General features: G+C 33.4%; 1 protein-coding gene across 2 annotated transcripts in view; it reads left to right on the forward strand.

Moving 5' to 3' along the window:
• WDR72 (WD repeat domain 72) overlaps positions 1-14,171 on the forward strand; it is a 107,009-nt gene that overhangs the window by 38,678 nt on the left and 54,160 nt on the right. The gene's annotated exons all lie outside the window — the stretch shown is intronic.

The raw sequence follows: 14,171 nt of genomic DNA on the forward strand, positions 1-14,171 counted from the left end.
TCTGAAAAAACTAATAAGAGATACTAGGAAATGAGAAATAAAGTTGAAAGTGCAATAGTAATTATTTATTTATTGCTTAAATAAGTATATTTTTAATTGTTATTGTAGATATTTAAAAAGGCTGTATTTGCTCAATGTAAAGCCAAATTTTAATTACAACCTTGGTTTTGTTGCAATCTCAAATAAGGTATGTATAACCCTTATTCAGACTGAAAGACGAAGGTTGATACCCTGTTTCTTTTTTGCACCTGGTTTGTATACCAGGAATTAAGTATATTTAACTGAACTCTTGATACAAAAGAATCTTAAGAATGGGGCTTCAACCTTGCTTGTTCAAATGAAGTCCTTCTTAGTTACTAGTTTTTCAGGATGGCTTTTCCCTTCAGTAAAATAGATGAAGCTATTGAATGTAGATCAAAAATACCTTCTCATAATTATGAGAAGATGAGAAATGCTTTACTTTGACTCATATGTGGAAACAGCCTTTTGAATGGTATCTGACCTTTTCCTTCTTTAAATAGTGTTAAACAAAACACTGGATTTTTCCAAAAATCAGTTTGATAAGGAATAGCTTAATCCAAGTCCTTATTGTAAACTTTCTCTTCTGGTCTTTTTCCTAATTGTCCTTACAATTTAAATGTGCCTTTGAGTTTATAATTGTTCAATTCTTTATATTTCTCTTTGACCTTTTACTAATCTTAGTCTGATTTCTAAAGTTCTTTTTTATCCCATTTTCTGAAAAGTCTTATTAAAGCATAATCCTGCTGAGCATGTTGTGGGGCAGATGGTGTACTAGTTGGCCACTGACACAGAATCTGATCTCACTGTTACTTTAGTTAAAGAAATAATTTCTTCTAGCTTTTTCAAAGAGAAATAACAAAATTATAATAGATGTCTTTGGAGCAGAGTTTTGGCTGTACATATTATATTTCAATTTTCAAATTGCATGAGTTTAACAAAGTGTTTAAGAAAAAGAATGTGCTGTTCATGGAATATGGGAAAGTAGTTTTTGGCAAATTGTGAAGTGAGGAGTTTAATGTACTTTGTGGATTACCGTGATTTTAAATTTGAAGTAATGTCACAAGAGGTGACAGTTGTAATAATTTATAGCACTCTTCTTGATCAGGCATGTGTCTTGACTGCTCTGATTCTGCAATGAAATATTCCATTTTCATCTTTCAACTTTGTTCATTAGTTATCTTGTCCTAATGAAAACTCCTTAGAGAACATTATTGATGGCTCTTAAACTTCTCTATGACTGACAACACACTTTTTTTTTTTTTTCACCTTCTCTTTTTTGTCCTTACAGTCAAGTTAGTCTAATTCCCTAACAAATAAATGTCTGTACTTGGAGAAACAGCATTCATCAAACTCTGCCACTCGTTGCATCCAGCATTTCGTCTCACCTCCAACCCCGTTAGACCAGATTCTGTAGATTAGTGTGGGAGATGCTGGTGGCTAAATGCATAGGATGTAGCCAACTTGAGAAGAGAATAACAATTAAGTGAACAATGGAAGTCTGCATAATGTTATTCTAGAAACCTGGTATGGTCTGCACAAAGGGACCATGTGGCTTCTTATATTTGAAGCTGTTTTGTTATGAAGTCCAAATCAAGGCTTCATAAGACAGAAGAATTTTTTATAGTTCTTGATCTGGAAACTTTTTTCAGTTTTTTTCCAAGTGTTTCGTATTGACTCTTTTGAATCACAGCGTTTTAACATCTTTAAATACTTTCTTGAAATCTGATTTCATGAAGCTAGTGGAAGTTCCATGGATATAAGCGAGTTCAACACATTCACGCCATGTTGTATACAATGTCCTCTAAGATTAAACTATCATGAAAATCTGAGATGCTTTAATATGCATGTATACAATCAATATTTCATTATCCATTTGCTTCTCTGACAAATTGTATAATAAGAAGTTAATGTGCTAAACTGATAACAACACTCCAATTTTATCAAAAACAAACAAAAATTCCACTTCAGCCTGCTTAAAAATTCAGTTTCAAAGACTTATGTAACAGAAAATGTTAGAATTCCATCCATTCTCTCAGGTCAGCATAATGTTTGTAAGAAATACTTACTTTGTACAGTGATCCACATGAACTTCATAGGCAAGATTAATATTTCTTGCGTTTTTTTTATCATTAATAATATATTTAAGACAAAAAAACTCATCTGCAAGACAATGGTCTCTTTCTTCCATCCTAAGAAAAATATCCTCACACAGCAGACCAGCTTCAAAGGCTTTCTTTCAAAACATTTGTCATCATGTGAATCACAGATACAAAGGCAGAATGCTTTGATTTCATGGTGTTTTGACCATTTTAATTCTCTTATTGTGCTGCACGTGCCAGTGGGAGTACCAATAACAGATGAGTGTGACAAATGCAGTTAAGGCAAGATCCATATTAGTATTGTCAAATACTCTAGATATATTTAAACAGATTTTAATTATTTTCAATGTCAAAAGACCCAAAATATATAGTTTAATAGTTCTTCAAGAAAGCTGTACTTAGTATGTGAATGTAAAAATCTCTCATAAAAATGAAACTTTTATATTGGCCTTAGTCATTGACATAGGGTATTCATCAAGTCAGCAATTTGTGTGGCAAAGTGCCATTTGAATAGTGTATTGTTAGACTACTTATGGTCCACTTGACAAGGGTTCTTGCTGTAAATAGTGCAATTTGACTCCAGCTGTTAAAGAGTGGCTTTGACAGCAGCCAAATAGAATGGAGATGCTTTACTGCACCGCAGAAAAATCAATATTGGGTTCTTGTTCATAGTAACCTGTTTTTTCTTTTTTTGCAGATTTATAGAAGACTATCTAGAATTCATTTTTGGAAGTTTAAATATTATTTTAAGATTCTGTAGTGATTTCAAATTAACATTAGTGGTAAATAATGAGCCAAAAAAAAAAAAAAAAAAAAAAGAAAAAGAAAAAAAAGAGAGAGAGAAAATACCTTGTGGATTTATGCATGCAATGCTGGAACTGTTATTTTAACTCCAGCTTATGTGGATAGATATTAGGATGTTGATGCATAAGTTATGTAACTAATGACAAAGAGAATCTTTTCTTCTTTGTATTACTTTTAATGATCCTACCATGTCCCTATCATTTTTCTGTTGTTTTTCTTTGTTGTTATTGTTGCTTTGTTGGTTTTTTAAAGGATTTCTTTTTTGTTCATTCTGTAACAACCCCCACAGATGTTGACAATCTGCAGTGCCATTGTAGATTTTCCTGAAGCATAGTCTTGCTGGTGCTGAACAGTTTTCCAGTAGTATTCAATGACATAAGGTTGCTATGATACCTGGCCAGTAGCAATAGGTATTGAATCTCTGGTCTTAATTACAATAGACTACATACTAGATTGTGTGCTTGTGGTGTTTGTATGGAACTAGCTGTCATTATACCTTTAAATCAGTTATTCTTGAAAATAGAACTGAGTATTTAAAAAAAAAAAAAGGTTGTTTTTTTTTTTTTTTTTTAAAATGCCTTGCTTTATGTGAATCAATTAAATCTTCACATAAAAATTGAATGGAATCCATTTTCCTGATGTTCCACAAACATTTCACATTAGAAAATTTTCCAGCCTTTCAGTTGGAGTAATTTGGATATAAATCTGTTATCATGCATTGCTATTTTTACTGCATGGTTAAATAATGTAATTAGAGCTTCCTTCATGTAAAGATATAGGAAGAAGAGAGGCTTCTACAATTTGAGCAATCATTGCTAAGTCAAATTCCATTGAAATCTTTGATCTGATGAATTATACTACTGAAGAGCTAGATTAGAAAAAAATAATGTTTAAGATCATTTTCATAGCTATGTGAGATGAGAAAGATAACGAGAGGGGAGAAATACATTTTTGTAGGAAAATTTATGGAAATGTTTACCGCTTGATATATTTCACTTAAAATATGAATCTTTGAGCACATAGCCATTGGAGAATGGTGCAGAAAGTCAAAATTTCTTAAGTGTAAATACAAGATCCATAAGAAGTCATTGGGCTTATGCAGCTGTTAGAAGTAAATATAACTGGAGTAAAGTACCAGTCACTATAACAATACTAAAACTTAGTTTAAATTTGTTGGCATACCTAATATTTGTTCTGAAGAGCTTCCCATTCACTTATGTGATAGCATATATATTCTGTTTTAAACAAAATATGTGTAAACAGGATGCCTATGAAACAAAAGTATTTCCTCAGTAGGAAGTTAGTATTTTTATAGAATTACTTAAATCAGTATGCAATAGAATGTGCAGAAATTATAAATAATAAACTACTTTATGTTGCCTAGAATAAGCAAGATATAAGTGGACTGGAACAACAGCAGTCGTTTGTTTTAGTAAGTTATTAGGTGCATTTTAATAATTATAGGGAAACTGGAAAAATCACTACAAGGTAAATTTTGCCAATGTGAAAACTGATAGAATAATGGAAGTGAGATATAAACACAAATACCAAATATTACTTTTCAAATATGAACTCGGATACTGTAAACTGTGGAACCTTAGATGTCTATTCCTTTTATTTCAGTTTGATGTCTAGAGTAGTATAAGAGATACAGGTTTTTGATCACTTTAAATTAAACTATTAACACCAAGTGGGAGAATGTTGGTAACAGGAAAAGGGTAATTTTTTCTTCTTCTGTCAGGTTATTTCATTTTTTATACATAGATTTGTGTTCAGAAGCTATGTTACTGCTATACTACTATACATAGTAGTAAGTTATTTAAATGTAATAGTAAAATGAGCAAAGAAACAAAGATCTATAGATGGATTTCCTGTAATGCAGATGCAAAGCATTTCGGCACCATGTTTCCTGTGAAACACGCAATGGGACCAATGTGGTAACGTAACTACAATGAAGGGATCACTTCAGAATTATTAGATCAAATAGGTGACAGTCAAAGGGCATCATGATCCTGAGAGATTGATAGCTTGAATGATTAAATGATTGAAAGCTGACCACATGCCAGCTTTGCTGAAAGTTACTGCAATTTTATGAACACCTCTACCAAGTTATGAATTTGTTGATTTTGGTGTTTTCTCCACTCATTGCCACAAATCAGAATAAAAGTAAAGGCTACCTTTGTGATATTGTAGCATATTTTACTTGTACAGATGCAGATAGGAAGCAACACAGGCAGGCCTTTGCTGAGGTGTACTCCTTTGTCTATTCAAAACAGTGGTAACTTTTTTAGAAATATATTGACAGTTTAAATGTAATCATGGAACTAGGCCTTGCAAAATGACTTCTGAAGCCAACACCAAATTTTACTCAGCAAGAAAACACTCACTGTCTTCCAGTTTCCTTCTGATAACTAGTTCATTTCTGTTAATTATTAGAGAAAACAGTAACAACAAAGAAGCAACACCAGTGCTTACATTTCTGTTCTTCTATTGTTTTTCTACATTTTAATACTCAAACCTAAATTTGTTTGGATGGCCAGGTTCTGTTCTTTCAATAGTTCTGAAAAAGATGAATCAACAAACCAGGTATGTCTCAATATTTATTTTTCAAATGTTGTTCTCTTGGTAACCTCTGCAATACTGCTGCCTTCAGTAAGATTAAACTAGTGCCAAAGAAATAACATATGAAAGCTAGGGTACAGGGATGTAGCTGCTATTCTGATACCTCCCAGGAAATTCTACTAATGGTATAGAATCTTAAAGTCCAGTCTGTAGTTTCATACGTTTTTAAGAATGACATTTTCACGGCTAGACTGCATTATACTACTTAAAACTTAACTGCAAAATTACTAGTATTGGTACTAATGTGAACTAGTGTTCACTTGGTTAGAATTTGATCTAGTAGTTCTATGTAGATAAATTTTATTTTTAGAATCCAGTATGGAAATTGCACTATCAGAGAATCCCATGGCAAAGACATTATCCCAGTTGGAGTCAGCAGCTAGCAGTATATTAGTAGCTTAATTTTTACATACGTAAGTCCATTTTGGAATAAAGCAATATTCCCATGTTTTAATCTCCTTTAGTTATGTTAGTGGTTTCTCTGTTCAGCATTATTCTCATAACTATTTGGGTGTTCATTCATCCAGTAAATAATTCAGTACAATAATTCCCAGATGCAAGCGTCTTGTCTGTGGATTACCATGGCATTGTTTGTCCAGTTGATTGTGTAGGAACCAGAGTGGATGTTCCATGTTACAGCTTTCCTTCCTAAGTGCTGAGTAATGCTAAGGAAGTTTTCACTGCCACCCATCTCTGAAATCTATGTTTCTAGAGTTGCACCGTTTTTTGTTAGAAAATTTACTTCTACATTGATATGTTAAGATGCTGACATAATTGATGTACTGAATGTTCAAATACTAATGTCTTCCTTTAAAAAAAGAATCTCATACTTTGCTACCATCTAAGATTTTCGTGGCTCACAGACTGTCAATGTAGAAGGTGGGTCTTATTTTGAAGTGAATGGGTCCTCAGTTCATTTTCATATTCTTTCTACAATAAAAATCTGAGAGCCTTTGTTAAAGGCACTAAAAGGATAAACAATATTGAAAGTTATGTATGTACTTCTCAATAAGATCCTGTTTGACTGATGTAGTAACGCCTCTGGTTTGTATGATCCTCTGTGCATAAAGACAGCATTGCTTTGGAGAAGGTAGTTCCAGCCTGTCTGTGCCAGCTTTAGGAGACTATAGCAAATTCTAGTGATAAACTGTTTATGTGTTCCCTAAATTGAAGGGATCCTTAAGCAGGGTAGGCATGGGAGTGTGTATGTATCGGTAGGAGTTCTGTTGGGATAGAAGGTGCATCTTGCCTGTTAATTTGGAGGTGAAAGAGCAACTGATGATTTTCATCCTTCATCCCTGGGCAGCCTTTTAGAAATGGTGTATGTTTTAGCCATTTTAGTTGCACACCTATAATTTGCAGCTTTTTTGACCAAAAGCATCTTTGCACCCATATCCTGGATTTATCATAGATTCAACAAAGCTAAGAAAAAAAAAGCTGTGTATTTACAGGGTTCATCATTAGTAAGACTACTTTGAATTGTTGATTGAATTCAGATTGTGCTTGAAAAAAGAACTAGAAAATGTTTTAAGGCAGTATTTGTATAAAACATAACACTCTAGAAGAACATTCAGGTCAGAACTTCACTTCCTAAGTGATTATTTTCCTGAAAACAGAAGCAGTGTAAAACAAAACAACCAATCAAACAAAAATCCCTCAATTTCATCCAATTTAATAATTTTTCAACAATGAATCTATTTAAGACAGTATTGCCTTTGTTACTTAACATTATGAACTTAACAATGCAGATTTCTGATGTGATTTAGCTGAAAAGATTATTCAGTGCCATTAATGAACAAGATTTATATATAATTTATACTTATTACCAGTTTTTCAGACATCACTATGAATTTTGCTTTCTCTTTAAGTGTTGTGTGACTTAAATTTTGTGTACTGATTTAGGGAGCTTTTTGAATGCTTAAGATCAGGGAAATTTGAAATTAAACTCCAAGCTCTATTTGAGTGCTCTATAATATCTGTTTTAGTATTCCTCCACTGTATGATCTGTTGGAACATTTGGCATATATTAGTCACAGTAAAATCCTGGATTAAATTTTCATTAATGAATCATTAAGCTTTGTATATTTAGTAGTAACTTCATGATAACTGGCTGTGAAGGCTGTATCAAGCCTTTAGTTTTATATATTGAAGCTACAAATATTTTGTAGTTGATAGGTGTTGTATTCATAGTATGAATTTAAGACACGCTATTTGTAATCTGAGAGTTTTTTTTTGTGAAACTTGCTTGCAATATTTTATGTTCATAAAGTAGTTTGAAGCCCCAAACACAATTTCATTTATCTTTATATTCTAAGCTTTATAGAATCTGCAAAAGTGTCCATCTGTTCAGCTGAGATTGCTTCAAATAGTGAGTGGTCAGAGAGACTTAGATGATAAAGGTCAAAGGAGCCTCTTGACCCTGTGATACTTGCTAAAGCAATTGGAGCATAGGGACTGATATACAGTTAGATATAGCTTGCTAACGCAATCTCCACTTTAATTGGTAATGATAGCAGGAATACACAGTAAAGTCATTGCTGAAAGAAAACAAAAAGTATCCAATATAGTAATTTATTACCAGTCAGTGGGTTTCACGCATAGGTTGTTTTACCCCTGCAGTGGTCGGAGAAAGCAAAAAGGTACTCTAACACTTAACTGAAAATGGATGCCCTGCTGCTATCAGAGATGCATGGTGGTCAAATGATTGCCTGTGCCATTAGCTTGGTAATGTTTTCTCTATTGTAAACTCAGCTCCCCATGTTCTTCCTGTGCATCAGCTGCAGATTGAAGGCTTTCTCGTTTGTCTTCTATTTGTGCTGCCAATCATCAAGCTGCTGTCCACCAAGCACATTTCAAGGAGGCAATTTTTTTTTACTACTATCGACTACCATCTCCAGCAGCCCAGGGCTCAGAGGATTTAGGAATGAATTTAATGCTTTAATTTGCACTGTGCCAACCATTTTGTGCATTTTTAGAATGTATTTTTCTTTGAGAAAATTCCATGAGAATTCCACATTTCCTGTTTTGCAAAACTGTAAAAGATAGTGCCTGCAAACGCATCCCTGGAACATAGTTGTTTCTCTTATGTATACTACCTAGTTTGTTCTGAAAGTAAGACTTCCTATTTATTTTTGTGGAAACTGCAACAGTTACAAAGAGAACAACACTACTATTTTAAAGAACCAATTCTCAGCTCCAAAACACTATTTTTTCAACCATTAACCATGAATTTTTACCAGTGATGAGCTAGAGAATGCATACTGCACTCATAAAAATCTGTGCCTGTGGAGGTGACTCACTGTCACCTTTGCTGAAATGCACCACCCATCACTTCACTGTGCTCACATTCAATGGTTGGTCTCCAGAAATGTCAAGTAAGCATCAGTGAATGCCTATGGGTGCTGTTTTTTCCACATGGAGGAAAAATGTTTTGCTTTATCTGCACTTTCATGTCAGCCGCCATTCTGTCAGACTGCCTCTCTGCTGCCATCTGTCACATGGCAATAATATGTAATGGAATACTGGTGGGAAGGTTTAACTTCTACTGCCGTATCACCAACATCCACCTCTGATGTTGTGGGCCAACTTAAAAAAAAAAAAAAATAGGAGGCGTTACTTTCAGAGCATCCCTGGTATATGTAATTCATCTCATTTAAAAGATCGAAGAGAAAAGGATCTATGAAGATGAAGACATTTATTAAGCTATTCTGTATTTAAAATGACAAAAACAACAAATGACATCACAAAGGAAGTAACATTTGTTTCTTCCTGCTATCAGGGACTAAACATCATGGAGAATAGAGTAGAACCACCCTTTCAGTACAGGTGGATTTTTAAGATCCTTATGAGTGATAGACTTGCTTCAATCAAAATATTTCTTCCAGATACATGAAGCAAATGTAAGAGAGGGGGTAGGAGGAATAGATGTTTTCTTATAATTGGCTGTATGACACTTCCGTGCTTTTCTTATGAGCGTGCAGAGAGACCAGTGCTGGATCATGATTCTGAGAAAAGTTCTGAACTTCTTTTGACATCCCATTAACTATCATGATCAAGAGACAGGAAATTCTTAGCCTCCAATAAATTTTCATTGGCAAATTCTATTGCCCCATCTTTCCTCACTGTAGTGCTCATTTCATTGAAATGAGCGTAATGATAGTTTCATCTCACATTTTGGTATTATTTCAGAAATATAATCTGTCTGTAATGACAGTAATGAGCAGTTTTAATTATTTAGTTGTTTTTTTTTGCTTAAAAACATTCGTGGAAGGTGAAATATATGAACTTTTGTTTACAGATTGTCTTCTTTGAATACACATAAATAGGATGATGGTATTTGATTAGCAATTTCTTTTCAATACTTATATTTAATAAGGCATTGTTTATTCTTTAAAATTGGAATTCTCATTCCTTTGATGCAGATTTTATCATGGACTTTAAATGCTCTGTTTTGTTGGGTCAGTGTCAGTAGTCTATTAAAAGTTTATATGTGAAAATAGCAAAATTTAAATCTGCTAAGAAAAAAACCCAACGAAACAAAAACAAAATCGTCAGGATTCTTAGAAATTATACCTTGCTCTTCCAAAATCAGATGCAGTACAGCTTATTTTAATGAATCTTTCTTTTGACAATACTTTGAAAAATCACTACCACCTGCACCCAAAATCTAACTAAATTCTATTTTTGTGCAGTGGGAGATGGAGAAGAAGTAGCGCAGGAAGGAGGGGACTGATATTTCTCATCAGACTAGCTCACATTTACATTATTGATTCACATTGCAGGCACTGGGAAATTTGGGGCCTGTTTGTTAGTTGTATGTTATGTTTGATATAAAAATAAGTACAATGGATAAAGACCAAAAGTATATAAGAATTGCATTTAATACTTTCAGGCATGCTTTTGTGTAGAAGTTGATACCACCCACACTTTGAGAACTATTTCTTTCAGTGGTATTAAAGTGACCTCTAAGTATATTTTGAACCTGGTTTGCCTTCCAAAGTCTACTTGCCACTTTATTTCTTTTATGTAAAATGAACGTCAAGACCATTTTTGTCAAATGTATTTTTAGCACAAAACTCATAAAAAAAAAAAAAGTGCTTCTGGTGAAGAAAAGTGGAGCACAAAAAAGTACATACACGAAGAGCTGAAACAATACAGAGTCACTGCCAGCTAATGGACGTGTGTATTTTAAGTGGAATAGTGTTCTTAGATTAAGGAGGGAGGATCCCAGTGGGAAAGTGCCTTTAGAGAAAAGGCAGCTAGATAAAATAACATTTGAATTGTACTTCCCATTATAGTTTTGTAATGTGTATGTTTTTAACTTTTTTAAGATAACATTGATGTATTTCATGGCTATGGAGAAGGTGGCCCCCAAATCCCACAGATGAGAAAAAAATCATGTCCTGTGTGCTAAGGTGATTTGGTAAAGATTTCTAAAGGGAGAAGGAGGAGTGTAAAAGAATAATCTTCCAAGAGCAGGAAGGGATTCCATGTCAGAGAGATTCTGCAGTTTGTTGCAATGGCTTGTATCCTGGCTATAGTATCTTTAGCAGCAAATTGGGGATCTATTATCTTATAGTTTCTATGCACAGAATATAACTTGCCATTTCAAAGCCTTCATGAATCTCTGTTCTTTCTTGGATATGCAAAGCTGTGGTTCAGTCAGAGATGATGCTCAAGAGATTCATGAATGTGGTATCATTTTGGTCTGTAGCCATGCTTCTTTAAAAGCTCACAGGTGAAGGCTCAACGGGAACATTCTCAATGAATGCAAGCTTCTCCTAGAAGCAAAATGTTCTGAATTCTAATTTCCAGCATGAATGTCATTGACTGTCATTGAAAAGCTTTATTTTTTTTAAATGAGGGATATCTGGCCTCACTACTAAACTTTAGCATCTAATGTTTTGTGGGTTTGGGTGGTGGTGGCAACACTTACACTGGGATTTGGGAATGTTTAAAATAAGATTTTATAAGTCTTTAAAAGCTTTGTTTGATATTTTATTTGTAAATTATTTTAAGGACTAGGAAACATTTTAGCTTAAATGGTTGCTGGTGCTTTTGGAATGATGCACGCTGACACCATTTTCAGATGAAGATGAAGTACTTGCTACTTCTTAGTTTTACATTTAAAACAATGAATTAGCTATGTTATGACAATGAAAACATTCATAGCTTTGTGTTTCAGCTTTTACACTTCATGAAAATGTTTTGGTTTTTTTTTAATAAATAAATTTGTCTTTCTCGACTGGTACAGATATACTTCAGATAGATTTCTTAAAGTTATTGCTAGTGATGCAGAAGGAGAACATATTCAGCTAATTCTTATAAACGCAGTACAACGGAGTGTCTGAATGTTCATAATTATTTTAGAGTCACACACTTTGACAATGATGAAAAAAACAATAGCTAGATTTTAAAATCTAGATCAAGTTATTAAAACCATGAAAAGCTTTCTCCCTATGATAGTTGTCAGAAGACTGTTAAAAGTAACCTTCCTAATTGCTACTAATGGAAGTAGGTGAAAGAAAGTTGGTGTATTAATTAGCAAAGGTGAATCAGAAAAAGAGGAGATCTCTATACTGTCCTTTGAAAATGGTGATTATCATAATCTGTGGATTATGCTTAGTAGTACAACATACAGTTGTCACTTAACTTGTAGAATTGAAGGAAGCCTTTGTATTATTGGAGGATTTTTTAATGTAATTTGAAATTCATTTGGGAAATAAGGCTTGATTGGCTTGATACTTGGATATAGATTGTGATCACATTAACCCAGGATTGTCTTTCAAACTTTAAATGAAACTGCATTGAACAAAAAGTGTCCAAAAAAAAAAAAAAAGACCTATGTGCTGACAACAGGGAGAACTCTGAGTTAGACCGCATGGTTCAGAGGCAGTCCATTCTTTGTTATTGCTGCTGTTAGCCTACTTTCTGATGCCAAGTTATTAAACTCTTCATGTGCTTATTATAAAAATAATAATAATTAATGACAATACCTATCTGCAGCCAGTAAATCTAGTTTTGTAAAACACATGTGGAACTTTAACAAATACACCATTCAGGATGTAAATAACTTAATCTACTTTTCAATAACCATCATCAAATGCTATTCCCAGCACTCTAGTTCATAGCTATTTTTATGGGCTTCCTTCCATTTTCTGTCATCTTATGTTAGAGAGAATAGCTTGTCCATATGTCCTAAATAGTGTTTTATGTTTGTAGCTTTAGATGTCCACCTGCTTTCACTGAAATGAAATGCCTATTGCAGAGAGCTAAGACAACTTGGTAGATGCTTTTAGGATCAATGTCAATAAGCTTTCGAATTGCCAATAAACATTTATTGTGACCTCACGCCCAGTAGCATCACCAGATTCCTCAACTGATTGACATTGTCAAGATATTTTTTTGTTCGAATGGTGATTTTTCCTAAAAGCTTTTAAATGTGAATCAACAAAATATAAGTGTATAAAATAGACAGAAAAGTACGAATCTTCTATTTATTTCAGAACTAGTTTGTGAATTCCAGTGTGTACTTTACCTGAGTATTAGGAAGCAGTATAATTAAAGATGGAAAATAATCCTAATGCTTAACTACAATATTTTTTTTTAAAGGGAAGAGATAGCAGGGGAAAAAAAAGCATGAACATGCTGCTATAACCCCTTGTTCATCTAAGGATCTCCATAGGGAGGCTTAATGTTTTGTATTTAGAGTGTGTTTTCATCTGTTTTTAATATCATTCACTAATTAACAGAACATCAGGTCATTTTATTACCCCAAATTAAATAGTCAAATAACTTGTTGAGTAAATAGGGTCAAAAATTTTGTTTGTGTTTTTCTTGTTTGTTTGTTTGTTTCTTGTAACAGATAAGGAACAATTAATCCTACTATCCTATACAATTAATCCTAATTTGTAGAAGGAGTTATGTAAAGAGTACTCTTGAATGCAGTGTTGATTAATGTCATTTTCAAACTAAATTTAGCTTTCAATTTTTCTTAACTTATATCTGATGGTTTATTTTAAGATTCGGCTCATATACATAGTAGAAACAGCTCTTAATTTGCACTGGTAGAGTATTTCTGATTTCTGATTATCACAATAGAAATTAAATGATCTAGAAAATCCTGTTTTCCTTTGACACTATTGCCTCTCTGCAAAAGCTTCACTGGGCTGAAAATATGCTTCTTTGTTATGTTTCTGCTTATACATGCTTGCTTATAAAGATGAAATCCCTAGTATGAACACAGTACTGAGAGCATAGGCTAGTGCAGGACAGTAAAAGCATATGAGTTGTAAGTGCTTAAAGGAAAACGTAAAGGAATCAAAATGAAGTTTATATTCATGTCTGCTGTTTCCTGAAGATAGAAGTACTTCTTTAACAAATAAATCAGGATTCTGATAGCCGTTTTGTCACCATCTCAAAATTTGACTTTAACACTTGGTGATTCTCTTAGCACATTCAGAAAGCTCCCCTTGGCAAAGTGAGTCACAGTGATTTCTGTGAACTAAAATAGTTGCTTTTCTACAAAAGCATCTGAAGCGTGTCTTAGAAAAAAATATGTATTTTAATCTCTGCAATAAAAATGTATTGGACTATTCTTTATTTCAAAGATATTAGAGAATCCTG

The sequence above is a fragment of the Meleagris gallopavo genome, chromosome 12 (assembly GCF_905368555.1).
Source record: "Meleagris gallopavo chromosome 12, MGAL_WU_HG_1.1, whole genome shotgun sequence".
Taxonomy (NCBI): Eukaryota; Metazoa; Chordata; class Aves; order Galliformes; family Phasianidae; genus Meleagris; species Meleagris gallopavo.